Source organism: Lepus europaeus, chromosome 4, assembly GCF_033115175.1.
Source record: "Lepus europaeus isolate LE1 chromosome 4, mLepTim1.pri, whole genome shotgun sequence".
Classification (NCBI taxonomy): Eukaryota; Metazoa; Chordata; class Mammalia; order Lagomorpha; family Leporidae; genus Lepus; species Lepus europaeus.
Genome location: NC_084830.1, coordinates 60202782 through 60216124, shown reverse-complemented (window position 1 = coordinate 60216124; position 13343 = coordinate 60202782). Strand labels below are relative to the sequence as shown.

At 42.3% G+C, this 13343-nt stretch overlaps 1 pseudogene; it reads right to left on the bottom strand.

Moving 5' to 3' along the window:
• Positions 1-4429: 4429 nt before the first annotated feature.
• Positions 4430-10950, bottom strand: LOC133758688 (arf-GAP domain and FG repeat-containing protein 2-like; annotated as a pseudogene).
• Between the last annotated feature and the right edge of the window lie 2393 nt (positions 10951-13343).

Genomic DNA, 13343 nt, shown 5'->3' with positions numbered 1-13343 from the left:
TATTGGAAGCATGCTCTCATTCGAAATTAGTATTTCTAGTGCTACAGAGCTGAAATTTGCAAGTATAGAATATTAGAAATTCTACCACCTTAACTATGAGGAATTACCAAAAGTGAAAAATGAAGTCACACGTAATAAATCTCATTTCCATATTTATTACATACATGTGTATTACTTATTTCCAGTAAGGAGTTATTCATTAGCTGCTAACCAAACTGTGCCTTCAAAAGTCCGTTCCATCACTTATCCAGATACCAAATTTTGAATGGCACAGTGATAAATCCGTGTATTCTAGGGTCAAGTGGTCATGTGTTTGCTGGAACACCTTTTGTTAAAAATTTATTTATTTGTGAGTTGACACTGTGGCATAATAGCCTGAGAAAAGCAGCAGAAGACAGCCAAGTGTTTGGGCCCCTGCCATCCACATGGGAGACCTAGATGAGGCTCCTCGTTCCTGGCTTCAGCCTGGCCCAACCCTGACCATTGTGGTCATCTAGGGAGTGAACAAGCAATTGGAAGATCTCCTCTCTCTCTCTCTTTTTCTCTACCTTCCCCACCCCTACCATAACTTTGACTTTCAAAATAAATATTTTCTTTACAAAAATGTTAAGAAGTTTGTTTGAAAGATGAGTGACGCAAAGTGACAGGAATAGAGAGAATGACATATTCCTTTCATGGATTCACTCTGTATATGATTGCAATAACTGGAGTTAGGTCAGGCTGAAGCTACGAGCCTCGAACTTCATCCAGGTCTCCCACATGGGTAATGGGTGCCCAAGTACCAGGGCCATCACCTGTGGCTTTTGTAGGCACATTAGCAGAGAGCTGGATAGGAAGTGGAGCAGATGTGACTTGAACCGGCCTTCTGATATGAGATGGTTTTCAAGTGGTGCTTAAACCACTCCACCGGCAGGCACCATGGCTCAACAGGCTAATCCTCCGCCTAGAGGCACCGGCACACCGGGTTCTAGTCCCGGTCGGGGCGCCATTCTGTCCCAGTTGCCCCTCTTCCAGGTCAGCTCTCTGCTATGGCCCAGGAGTGCAGTGGAGGATGGCCCAAGTGCTTGGGCCCTGCACCCCATGGGAGACCAGGAGAAGCACCTGGCTCCTGCCATTAGATTCGCGTGGTGCGCTAATGGCCTCGGCAGCCATTGGAGGGTGAACCAACGGCAAAAGGAAGGCCTTTCTCTCTGTCTCTCTCTCACTGTCCACTCTGCCTGTCAAAAATTAAAAATAAAATAAAATAAAATAAAATAAACCACTCCACCACAACACTGGCCACACACACCTCCTATTTTGAATGTAAATTTTATGGTCAGACAACTGTTGCCACACATACTTTGTAGAGAGGAAAAACTCTCCATTACTGTGAGAATAGTATTGCTGGTTAGGGCAATTAGGGAATGGAAGGTGATACCATACTTGAAATATACATCAATTCCAGTCAAAATGAATCACTGCCTTTTTCTAGATAAAAACAACAACAACAAAACTTGTCTTGATAAACTTGACCATGTAGCTATTTTCTCTGATGTTGGTCCCATATTAGTCTGTATTGTTAGAAAGATAGACAATCAACAACAACAATAACTAAAGACTTGATTTGAGCCCAAACCTTGGGCATCATGATGAGTTTCTAGTCCTATTCCCTCCATGATCCCTTTGTGCCAGTATTAAGTTTGCTGTTGACAGAAGTTTAATGACATTACCTGATCATATCACTTTGCTCATTATTTAGTGCTTATTGCTCTCCAGGCAGCATCAATACATGATCAAAATTCTTCAGATATTTTGCTCAGTTCCATAGATCAATCCACATTGCTCTACCTGAGATATTTTTGTCTTTAATCTTCTAATCTTTCTTCTTTTGGGCCCCTAAATAAACCCAAAATTTGTGTTGGTACTCAATTTATTATTTGGTTCCCACTTGATCCACAACAACAAGGTTTGTAGTTATCAGTATCAATTATAGCCCTGCATTAAGCAAATCAAGAAAAAGCCAGTCACTCCTCCATGACAGTAAAGCTTCATCCTGTCATTTCTCCATGACAGGAAACAGTAAATGTTCCTAGTCCCTTTGGGTAAGGACTGGAGTGATTAATACTGAATGCACTTGCTATGACATTATTAGAATCCTTCTACATGGGAACATATTCCTTTAATCAATTGGTTCTGACATGAAAACTGTCTCAATTTCACAAAAATAGAAGTAAGATGAAAAAGAATTATGGATAAAATGTTCTACTCCCTATAATAATCCATCCTTGGGGTATCATAATTAAATAAATTAAGCAATATAATCTTTGCTCCCTATCTACCTTGTCTCTAGAAATACCTTGTTCTATTAATCACATCACCGTTTGCTACTCACTGGGATACATCTGACAATCACTTAAATCTTATCACATTGAAATAGTTGTGTTTATCTTGCTTTTGCCTTTTCAACACTACCTGGCTCCAACTGAAATCTTACTACTGCCATTGCTTGTCAAGTTCTCTATAGTTTTTTCTATCATAATCCATAGTCTAAAGAGAAAAGTTACCATTGAATTTAAAAATTATTCGTTTGTTTGATAAGCAATATAGATAAATAGATAGACACATAGATAGATATATAGGTACAGCAATTGATCTCACATTCTCTGGTTCATTCCTTAAACGTCTGAGATTACTGGAATTGGGTGGGGCCATAGTTGAGAGCTAGGAAATTAATCCAGGTCTCTCTCATGAGTGTTAGGAACCCAATTTCTTAGCCATCACAAATGCTTTTAAGGGTCACTGTATTAGCAGAAACCTGGGGTCAGGAGTTGGAAACAGGAATTGAACCTAGACACTTCTATATGAAATGTCAGCATCTTAACCAGTATATTAACAACCACTAGGATAAATGCTTACAACACTAGTGCCTTTTGATCAGAGCATTGCTAGTAAGTTAGTAAATAGAGAACTCCCCATTTTCTCATGTCAGTTCTGACCTTATGTAGTATAATCATATTCATATCTCTGCTTGATTATCATGATAATTCTGGAATTAAATAGTTCACCTAACACAGACCATAGCTTTTATCAACAGTCATCCAAGAAGTATGTTGACATGTCTCTTGGAGTCCTTCTAGACTTTTAAATCCCATGTCAAAGGAAAGTGCTCCCATATCTATAAACTATGTTTTATCTGATTTTTCTTACTGTCACTTCCCTTCATTTGATTCAGTTTCACATATGTTCTTGACTCATATATTACCTTACAAACACAAAGATGAACTGCCTACATTTGCAGGCTCAGTGTGTTCAGTAGAATCAATTAGTTCAAGTTTCTCAACTGCATCTACTCATATATTTTCACCACAAACCCCAAGATCTCTCTTATTTCCTGTCAGCGCCCTTACGCTGGCATAGGAAATCTGCAGAGGGTGCTGATTCAAATTTCTCTGAAGCATTGCCATGCTTTCTGTTAACCCTTAACCTGTCTACATGAGATGCTTTGTAAGATATGCTGCCAGCACAGAGCCTTTCCCCAGAAAAGCCCAGGCTAGTGGGTGATTGGGACACAGGGCTGCCTTCCTTCCTGTTTCTTGAGCTCCAACTTGGATGGTGGAGGCATAGACAGGGTTTTTTTTTTTTCCCCACATCCATGTGAAAGAATTTTGCAGGAGAGAGAGAATAGCAGGGGTCTGTGTGTGTATGTGGGTGAATGAGTATATATCTTTATATATTAAGCTATATTAGAAAATTCTCTCTCTCTCTCTCTCTCTCTCTCTCTCTCTATATATATATATATATATATATATATATATATATATATATATAACACTGGTATCCAAACCTGACACAAATGGCTCTAAAGTACTTGTGAGGAGCAGGTGAAACTAGTTATCCTGGGTGCCAGGATTGGGGGGCACTGGGGAAGTGAAACAATGGAGGCAGAGAAAATCAGGTGCGGGCTGAGCCATGAGCCAGGGGCACTCAGCTGCGTGAGTCTTCTGCGCCATAGGGCTGCCTGGTCACTGTCCCTCATCAGTGCTATGCCTCATCTTTACTCTACTGTCCCCACTGCAAAGTACTGGGAAGATGGGCATGGAGGAAGGCTGGTCAGTCTGTGCCCATAACTTCTTCTACCTACAGGCAAGCAGGCAGAAGAGAAAGGTTGCATCATAATTAACCATTTGAAGAAAAGTAATACCATCATTGCTCTTCTAGGCTGGGCTCTGCCTCACTCTTCCTGGACTTCTTGGCTGGGGAGGCTGCCTTTTCATTTGTTAGCCGAAAATGAAGCACTAGCACCTCCGCCATCCCAAGACCCCAGTCCTGCAAAGCCAGGCCCCTGCTGGTCTCAGAGCCACAGAGAGGCCCACATGTAAGTAGCCAACAGAGCTCAGAGGTTGGGGGCAGAAAGTAGGAAGATTATCCCTCCTGCCTCTAGGACACAGTGCTACAAGCATGGGTTGGTGGTTGAAGGTTTGGAGACAAATGGGCTTGATGAGGATTTAGTCACAAAGGGATTGGTGGAGATCTGGGCTGGCTGACTTAGGGACCTCTACCTCAGCTTGGCTGATTCTATGTGCTCAAATGAAGAGCCATTCTCCTGCTGGGCCAGTGAGCACTCTGCATTCAACAGCTGGGTCTGGAAAGGCCCCAGCAGATGGCACTGTCTGGGGGAAGCAAGGTCCACACTACTCATCCTAAAGCTGGGCTGTGGGGCTAGGCCATTGAGCTGAAACTAGATGGTGGAAGGTTGCCGGGGCTGGGCAGCAGGGTCAAGGACCAGGCTGATGAGGCCTTCAAAGGCAAACCCTGGGCTTCTGCTGCCTCCAGTTGTAGCAGATTGTAGTGTGGGGACCTGGTCAGTCATCCCAATGATTCTGTCAGGGACACCTCCAGCCAATGCACCAGTGCCCAGGAGGCTATCTACCTCTCTGAGGCTGTTTGCCTGACTGGCGGGTGCCAGAGTAAGCCCCAGTGTAGTCACTTGGCTACTCCCAAAGCTATTGCACAGTTAGCATATGAGTAGCTGCGGAAGTGGCCTGGACATGGAATGGGGTCTGGCCTACTGGAAGGGTACTTCCAAACACAGCAGGTCGCGGCTGCTTCCAAAGGCATAAAAATTGGCAAAATCCCCAAAGGAAGGCATCTGGCACACCAAGGCTGGGAACAGAGCAAAAACTGGTACAGCCTGGGGAGCAGCAAGGAAGTCTCCCCAGTGTAGACGAGCAGGTCTGTATTGGCTTTCCTGACAGAGTGAACCTGGGCTGTCCAGGGCTGAGACTGTTGGACAGACTGGCTCTAGGTAGAGGCTGCAACTGAGCAAGACACAGGATCACCCAGAAGTTATCACAAGGGTTTCCCTTCTGGGCCAGAGGCACTGACTTTCATCTAGAGGGATATACCATCTCTTCTTGTGCTCTTCCTAAAGAAACTCCTTCACCTTCTGAGGGTCTCTAGAACTTGGTATAAAATATGTCTGAGCATCAAAAAGACACCCCCCACCCCTCCGAATCTTCCTGCAAACTTCATTTCAACGAGATAGCATGAATATGACATCAGGCTCAGTGAAAGAAGTCATGGAGATGAACTTGACATGAAGAGGACTTCAGGCCTGTCAGGAGGCTGGAGCAGGTGCAAACAAAACTGCCCACGTTACCATGTGAGCTGATGTACTCAGAGCAGTGGTTTTCCATGCCTGAGAAACTTTCATGGGCTTTTTAGCTAGATCCGAATGCCTTAAGGGCTGATTCTGAGGCCAGAGTGCTGTTTAGGGCATCTGCCATTTTATGAGTCTGCTATACATCCCGCTTCCCATGTTGGAACATTCTCTCCTTTTTAATTCTATTAGTTATTATTAGCAGACACAACAACAGGTGTCACTGTGCACTTACTCCCAATGTAGGATCTCTGTCCTTAATGTGTTATACTATGCGAATCAACAGTTAAACAAGTATTCAAACAGTACTTTATACTTTGTGTGTCTGTGTGGGTGCAAACTGTTGAAATCTTTACTTAGTATATACTAAGTTGATCTTTTGTATATAAAGATAATTAAAAATGAATCTTAATGAAGAATGGGATGGGAGAGGGAGTAGGATGGGATGGTTTGCAGGCAGGAGGGAGGTTATGGGGGAAAAAACTGCTGTAATCCAAGAGTTGTACTTGGAAAATTTATATTTATTAAATAAAAGTTTAAAAAAAAAAGCAGTGGTGGTTCCTGGCCTGTCTGCAGCCTCCCAGTTCCCACACCCAGTGGCACCACACCTCTAAGGCTGAATCTACCTCGGCCTTCTCCATGCTGACCCTACCATCTGGTCCTGGGCCCTTCTCACTGCCATCACCATTGCTGCCTGCTTCCTCAAACCTCCTCTCTGAAAGTCAGTAATGGGTCCTTCAACCACTGGAAGTCTTCCAGTGTTAACATTTTGCTTGAATTTGTGGCTAATTATGCTCAGTGTATCACTCATGCTCATTAATGAATCAGGCATTCAGCAATAACCATCCCAGTTCTTCATCCTTAGATGGACCATTACATTGATATGGGTATTTCCTGTCAAAAACATAGCACCATCCAATATTTTTACTTTCACCAATGAAAGTTAACAATTGCACTGCTAAAGCTAGACAAAGACTATACACACAGTCCATCTATGACCAGTTATAGGGTCTTCTTTGCTTAACAACAAAGATTTAGCTCTACAATACCATTGTAGATACGGGTTATTGTGGGCATTAGGGGGTGTGTGTCAAGGAGTGATATTTCAGTACCTCCTCCCCACTTTCAGGTAGATATCAATAAATCTTAAAATGCAATTGTAGTCTACTTCCTAGGGTAATATTTGATTCTAAGATTGGATTTCCTGGCCATAGATGTTGGATTAAATGCAAAGATTTACTAGGGAGTGCTTTTGGGAATACACTTCTGAAGTACAGGCGTAGTACTGGAAAGAAGGGAAAGCTGACTCACAGTGTTGTTACTACCTAGCCTTCAGAATATCCATCTTGAGGCCGGCACCGTGGCTCAATAGGCTAATCCTCCGCCTGTGGCGCTGGCACACTGGGTTCTAGTCCCGGTCGGGGCACCGGATTCTGTCCCAGTTGCCCTCTTCCAGGCCAGCTCTCTGCTGTGGCCTAGGAAGGCAGTGGAGGATGGCCCAAGTTCTTGGGCCCTGCACCCCCATGGGAGACCAGGAGAAGCACCTGGCTCCTGGCTTCGGATCAGCGCGGAGCGCTGGCCGCGGCAGCCATTGGAGGGTGAACCAACGACAAAGGAAGACCTTTCTCTCTGTCTCTCTCTCTCTCACTATCCACTCTGCCTGTCAAAAAAAAAAAAAAAAAAAAAAAAAAGAATATCCATCTTGAGCTCTGAAGCCAGAAAAATACTTCAAATTTCTTTAAATTTGAGGCAAAAAGTTTAGGATTTTGTTTTTAATTTTTATGTGTCTTAAAGAAAGACAAAGACATGGAGGGTTCAGACATACTAACAGAGATTTTCTACTTGCAGCTCCCAAACATTTTAACAGCTAGGGCTTGACTACACCAAATTAGGAACCAGAAATTCAATCCATATCTCCTGGGTGCGAGATAGGGACCCAAATACTTCAGCAATTTCCTCTGCCTCTAGTGTTACACATTAGCAGGAATCTGGAATTGAACACACAACTAGGACTCTAACTCAGAAATTCTGATATGGGATGCAGGTGGTCAGAAGCTATGTCTTAACTCCTGTGCCAAATGCCCATTCGAAGGACTCTCCAATAAGCCATTGACTGCAGGCCATGTCTTGGGATAGGTGAAACTCTGGCTGAAGGAGTTTTCTAAAGTGGAAAGTATTGTCCAATGAAGAATTCAGCTTGGATCTATCATTAGTTGAGATTCCCAGAAGCTGGCAGATTGATGCATTGAATAATAATACGGGGTCTGAGTAGGGCACTGTTTCATCTAAAACACATAAGGAAATTTCATCCAATTCCTATACAGCCATGAGAATTGAGTTAGCAACCAGCAACAGGAATATAACATCAACAAGAATAAATTTAATAAGCATGCACATAATTTTAAACCACATGGGTGTTAGTTACCATTGAATTATAAAGTAAGCAGCTTTGTGAACTATTTGAAGTAAAATTTGGTAATGATCTAGTTCTAGCTTGCTATGTACATCAAAGATAGCTTTATAAATTTGTTACTATTTCAATATAAAATAACATCTCATGTATCTAATAGTGATTTGAATTCCTAATATACAGTAAAGATTCAGTATTGGAGATGAAAAGAATAGTTTTATTTTGCAACTTCTTCATATTAAACTAACTCTGAATAAAACTCAAAGAGAAGTCTGTGTCCCTTTTCATTTTCAATACCAGATATATTTCACATTACAAAGAAACTAACCAGATTAGGACTTACTTCTGGTAAGAAGAGAATGAGTGGCAAACTAATTCATATTAACATTGGCCTTTGCCCATTTCAAAATATTCCTTGTCATGAAATTAATCTCACAGAAATGGCTGGTTTGTTTTGTAGTTACTAACATATAAATAAATTAGAATGCAAGAGATCATATCTGCAAAATCTTTCTCCAGTTTTGCTTATCAAAGTTTAAAAAGTATGAGAATGGAAATGTAATAATATTCCTAATCATTTTGTAGAAACTGAGTGGAAATATGAAGAAAAAAGAAAAATATAAGAAAACTATATTTGCTACTAAACTACATCTGCAAGCTTGAAGAAACGTTAGTAAATATGGTGAAGCCAAGCCTGGTGGTGAATGTCACTTTGGCTTAGCTCACAAAGCATCTTCCTTAGGTTGCTGGAAGATTCAAACAGAGAGGCAATGACTGCTGGCAGAGGAGATGGGTATATGTTGTTTGGAGCTCAGGGTGAATGTGTGTGTGTGTGCAGTCCAACCCTAAGAATGGGAGTCCTCCAGATGGCCTCCACATCAGTGTAATAGAATATCCAGGACTGGATGCCACAGAGTCACACTGCAAACCTGGAAAAGACAGTAGATAAAAACAACAACCGGGGCCGTCGCTGTGGCACAGCGGGTTACCATGGCCTGAAGCGCCGGCATCCCATATGGGTGCCGGTTCTAGTCCAGCTGCTCCTCTTCTGGTCCAGCTCTCTGCTATGGCCTGGGACAGCAGTGGAAGATAGCCCAGGTCCTTGGGTCCCTGAACCCGCCTGGGAGACCTGGAGGAAGCTCCTGGCTCCTGGCTTCGGATCAGCGCAGCTCCTTCCATGGCAGCCAACTGGGGAGTGAACCAGTGGATGGAAGACCTCTCTCTCTGTCTCTACCTCTCTCTGTAACTCTGTCTTTCAAATAAATAAAATAAATCTTAAGAAAACAACAACCAACCAGAGAAACTAGTCATTGGGTCAATAACTGCAATTAGCATATAAAAAGCAATACAATAAGGGACAAATATAAAATTATATCATCAAAGGAAAAGAAATAAATTAAAATAGAAGGAAAAGAACAAAATTTAAATCTTTGTAGAGCCTTCCCTCCCATTCCTCATCTCCACTATGGGGCAAAGCTGTGCCCCTAAGTCTCCTACTTGTCTACTCAACATTGGAAACCTCCTCATCTTACAATGCCTGATTTCTGCATATCCATGAGCGTCCATTGCTGATCTATAGAAGCTGTAACTAATTCAAATCATCTGCTGTTCAGTAAGAGCGGAAAGAAAAGCTCTGCCAGTTCCTGCACCTGCTATCGTGGCATCCCCTGTGTGGCCTTCAAAAAGAGGCACAGCAGCTTGGTGCATGGCCACCCAAGACCTGCAGGAGAATCTAAGGAATGACCTTGGTCCTGTACAACATTGTGCTGGCTCTGTGCTCACCCTTTGGAACCCTTACCATGCTTGCAGGAGTAAAACAGGCCCTGGGAAGCTGTTTGATCCTATTGGGTTGCCAGGGTGCTCCTGAGTAGAGCTGTGGTTCCAAGCTCCAACAGGTCTGCAGTCTCAGGTGAGCCTCTTCAAGTCTCTGCATTTAAGCCTGCTCTACAAATTATTCCTTTCAGCCACACAGCCCCAGTGGCACCTTCTCAGAGGATGATAACCCCTGTTAGGCCTTGATGTTGTGTTGACCTATCTTGGTGTAGGCTGCTTGGGATGGCTTGAGACCCACTTCCCATATTCACAAAAGAGGAGGTGAGGTCCCATAACAACACTGAGACTGGAATCTGGGCTTGTAGGTCTTTGATGTCACAGTATCTGGGCTACCACCCAGGGGAGGTCCCCAATGCTGATGTTAGCAGCTGGGAGTCTCCTACTGTCCTTATGGACACACTATACTGTCTGCGAGTTCCTGGATTAATAAAAAATAAGGGAGTTGAGTCCCAAAGAAAAGGCACTCTCATGCTTTAGAGACTTTTCATGCTTACCCTGACGATTACCCATCCCTGAAGTTCAACAGCCAGCTCCCTTTTGATGCAGACCTCCACAACCAGCTGCTGACAAATAACATCACATCCTGCCTGCCATCTTTACCTAGTACCTTCTGCCTGTACCTAACCTCTACCCAGACACTTACTGCTTTCACACAATTGAAGCACCTGTGGATGAGCCACTGTTCCTGTCCCAGGATGACTTGTACAATTTCCAAAAACATGCAGTCCCAGTCCTTCTTCAGTTTGCTGCTCACTGGTAAGTTGAGATGATTTAGATCAAACAAGTAAATGTTCTGGAATTGAGGGGAATAGTTATCAGTACCTCATGCTGGATTAGGACACAAATCTGTAATGTGTTTTTCCAGGCTGGTTGCCATCTCTGAGAAACTGAGCCTCACATCTGCTTTGAGGGACTCTATTCTGATCTCACTGGGACTGCATACCGAGCATCCATTCCCTCGAGCTGAGGACATGGGCCCTAAGGCTGAGCTCCTGCTGGCAACTGAGATAAATGGGAAATCTCTACCTCCTGACCACAGCTTTGTTGTGTGGATGGCAGATCCTGGCATGGCTAGGGCTCCTCATGTCAAATGGTTAGAAAGAGTGAGTGTGACGTCAGAGTAAAGTTACAGTCAAGGGCAATGGCAAGACCACAAAGGCATCTCTCCATCTGTGGACTGGACCACTATAGATTTCGACTTTGCTCCATTATTCATTATTCATTATTCATTATTCCATCACAAAGTCCCAGGACAGAGATTGCAGAGTTGGGGGGGGGGGGCGGGGTAACTGTCAATAGCTACCCGTAGAGCTATGGTGGCAGGTCTGTGACATTGGCAGAAGTACTTCTGGATGGGGGCCTCACCTGGCAGGTATCTGAGCTGGATGGAAAGAAACAGTGCCCCAGGAAGGTCTGGGCCTTTCTAGTTATAGCAGCTGCATGTCCTCTGTGCCAGATGGGCAAATGAAATGGAACAATGTCGGTTGTGCTGTAAATGATAGCTACAGTGTGCAACCAGACATAGTGACCCTATTCAGTAAACTGCTCAGCATTGCCCAACACTATGTCCTTGTTCATGTAGATGCATGAGAGCTAGAAGTAGAGCCATCCACACTCCATAACCACCTTCTCAACTTCTTTACCACCCATCCTTTCGAGTCACTACCATGGAAAGTCTTTTCTCTCCTTCCCACTTCTTGACTCATAGACCTGTTCTAGGGCTTCCTAAGCCATCCTCAGCGATACACATTGCCCATTTCCACCAACACATCCCTCCTTTCACACCAAGGATATCTGTCTCCTGACTCTGCCCTTCTCTTTTTCTTTCTTTTCTTTTCTTTTCTTTTTTTTTTTTTTTTTAACAGGCAGAGTAGACAGTGAGAGAGAGAGACAGAGAGAAAGGTCTTCCTTTTCCATTGGTTCACCCCCCAATGGCCACTGCACTGCAGCGATCCGAAGGCAGGAGCCAGGTGCTTCTCCTGGTCTCCCATGCGGGTGCAGGGCCCAAGCACTTGGGCCATCCTCCACTGCCTTCCCAGGCCACAGCAGATAGCTGGCCTGGAATAGGAGCAACCGGAACAGAATCCAGCACCCGGACTGGGACTAGAACCCAGGATGCTGGCGCCGCAGGCGGAGGTTTAGCCTATTTAGCCAGGGCGCCAGCGTGCCCTTCCATTTTTCCTACCATGCTTCCATGTCAATTGCCTACCAACACCACAGCAGTATTTTGCTTTTCTTTTTAGATGCTCCAGAAAATATGTGTATGTTATTTCTAAGAAAAATTGAGGAATTCAACTTTCTCTTTATGATTCTACTTTGTTAAATATATCAACATGCTCTTAAATATTATGACTGTGTAAAAGAAAATACAGTAAATACAAATAAAAATCATAGTATCTAAGATTTCAAAGAAAGGGGCACAAAGTGAATATGATATGACATAACCTTCTAAAAATGAAAGGAAATACGTTACAAAATCTAAAAGCTATAAATGTATTATCATTAGATCCCAATCTCAATTCTGTGTTAACTTGTTAAAAGGAAGCTATATTTTTATAAATGTTTTGTATTTTATTATTTTCTATTATCTCTCTCTAGAGTGTTATGAATATAAGAAAAATATAACTCAACACTCCAGAAAAAATAACATATATACATGCAGGGAATTCAAAGTGCACCATGAAATTGGAGTTAATAGATAATTTCGGCAGAACAAATCTTAAATCCATGTACAATGCTCATAATACTCATATTCTTGATTAAATGTATATAGTATCAAGTTTCCTATCAAAAAGTAAAAAAAAAATTGTATTTCTGCAAACTTCAATAAGAAAAATGATATTTTGACTTTCGTGTTTTGAAATAGTTTAATTTTAGAAAATAAGATACTATATAGGAGATAAGAAACAAATAACATACTTTTATTCCTCATTTTTCCCCTTCTCATCTGGTAATCACCAAGGTGGATATTTGTATGTTCTTCCTTTCTCTTGAGCAGCAGATAGCATTCCATAGAAAATGCTACCACAATTTATGTTTTTTTTTTTTCCCTGCAAATATCACTTATCCATTATGGAAACTTACTTGATTTCAATTTACTATAGTAATGACAGTAAATATTAAAGAAATTAAAATCATTTAAATTTTTATTTACGTTATTTTTCACAAATGTGCTGCATATATAAGATGAATTTTAATTTAATAAAATGTTTCTTTTTAAAAATTTTTATAGATTTAATATTTTTAATTTGAAAGGCAAAGATATAGAGAGACAAAAAGATTTTTTCATCCACTGATTTACTTCCCAAATACTCACAATATCCAGAGTTAGAAGTAAGCAAACTGGAACTCAATCCAGATCTCCCATGTGGATGGTAGAGACCCAAGTACTTGAGTCATTACTTGCCTTTTCCAGGGTATGCATTAATGGAAATCTGGAATGGAAAGGGAGCAAAGACACAA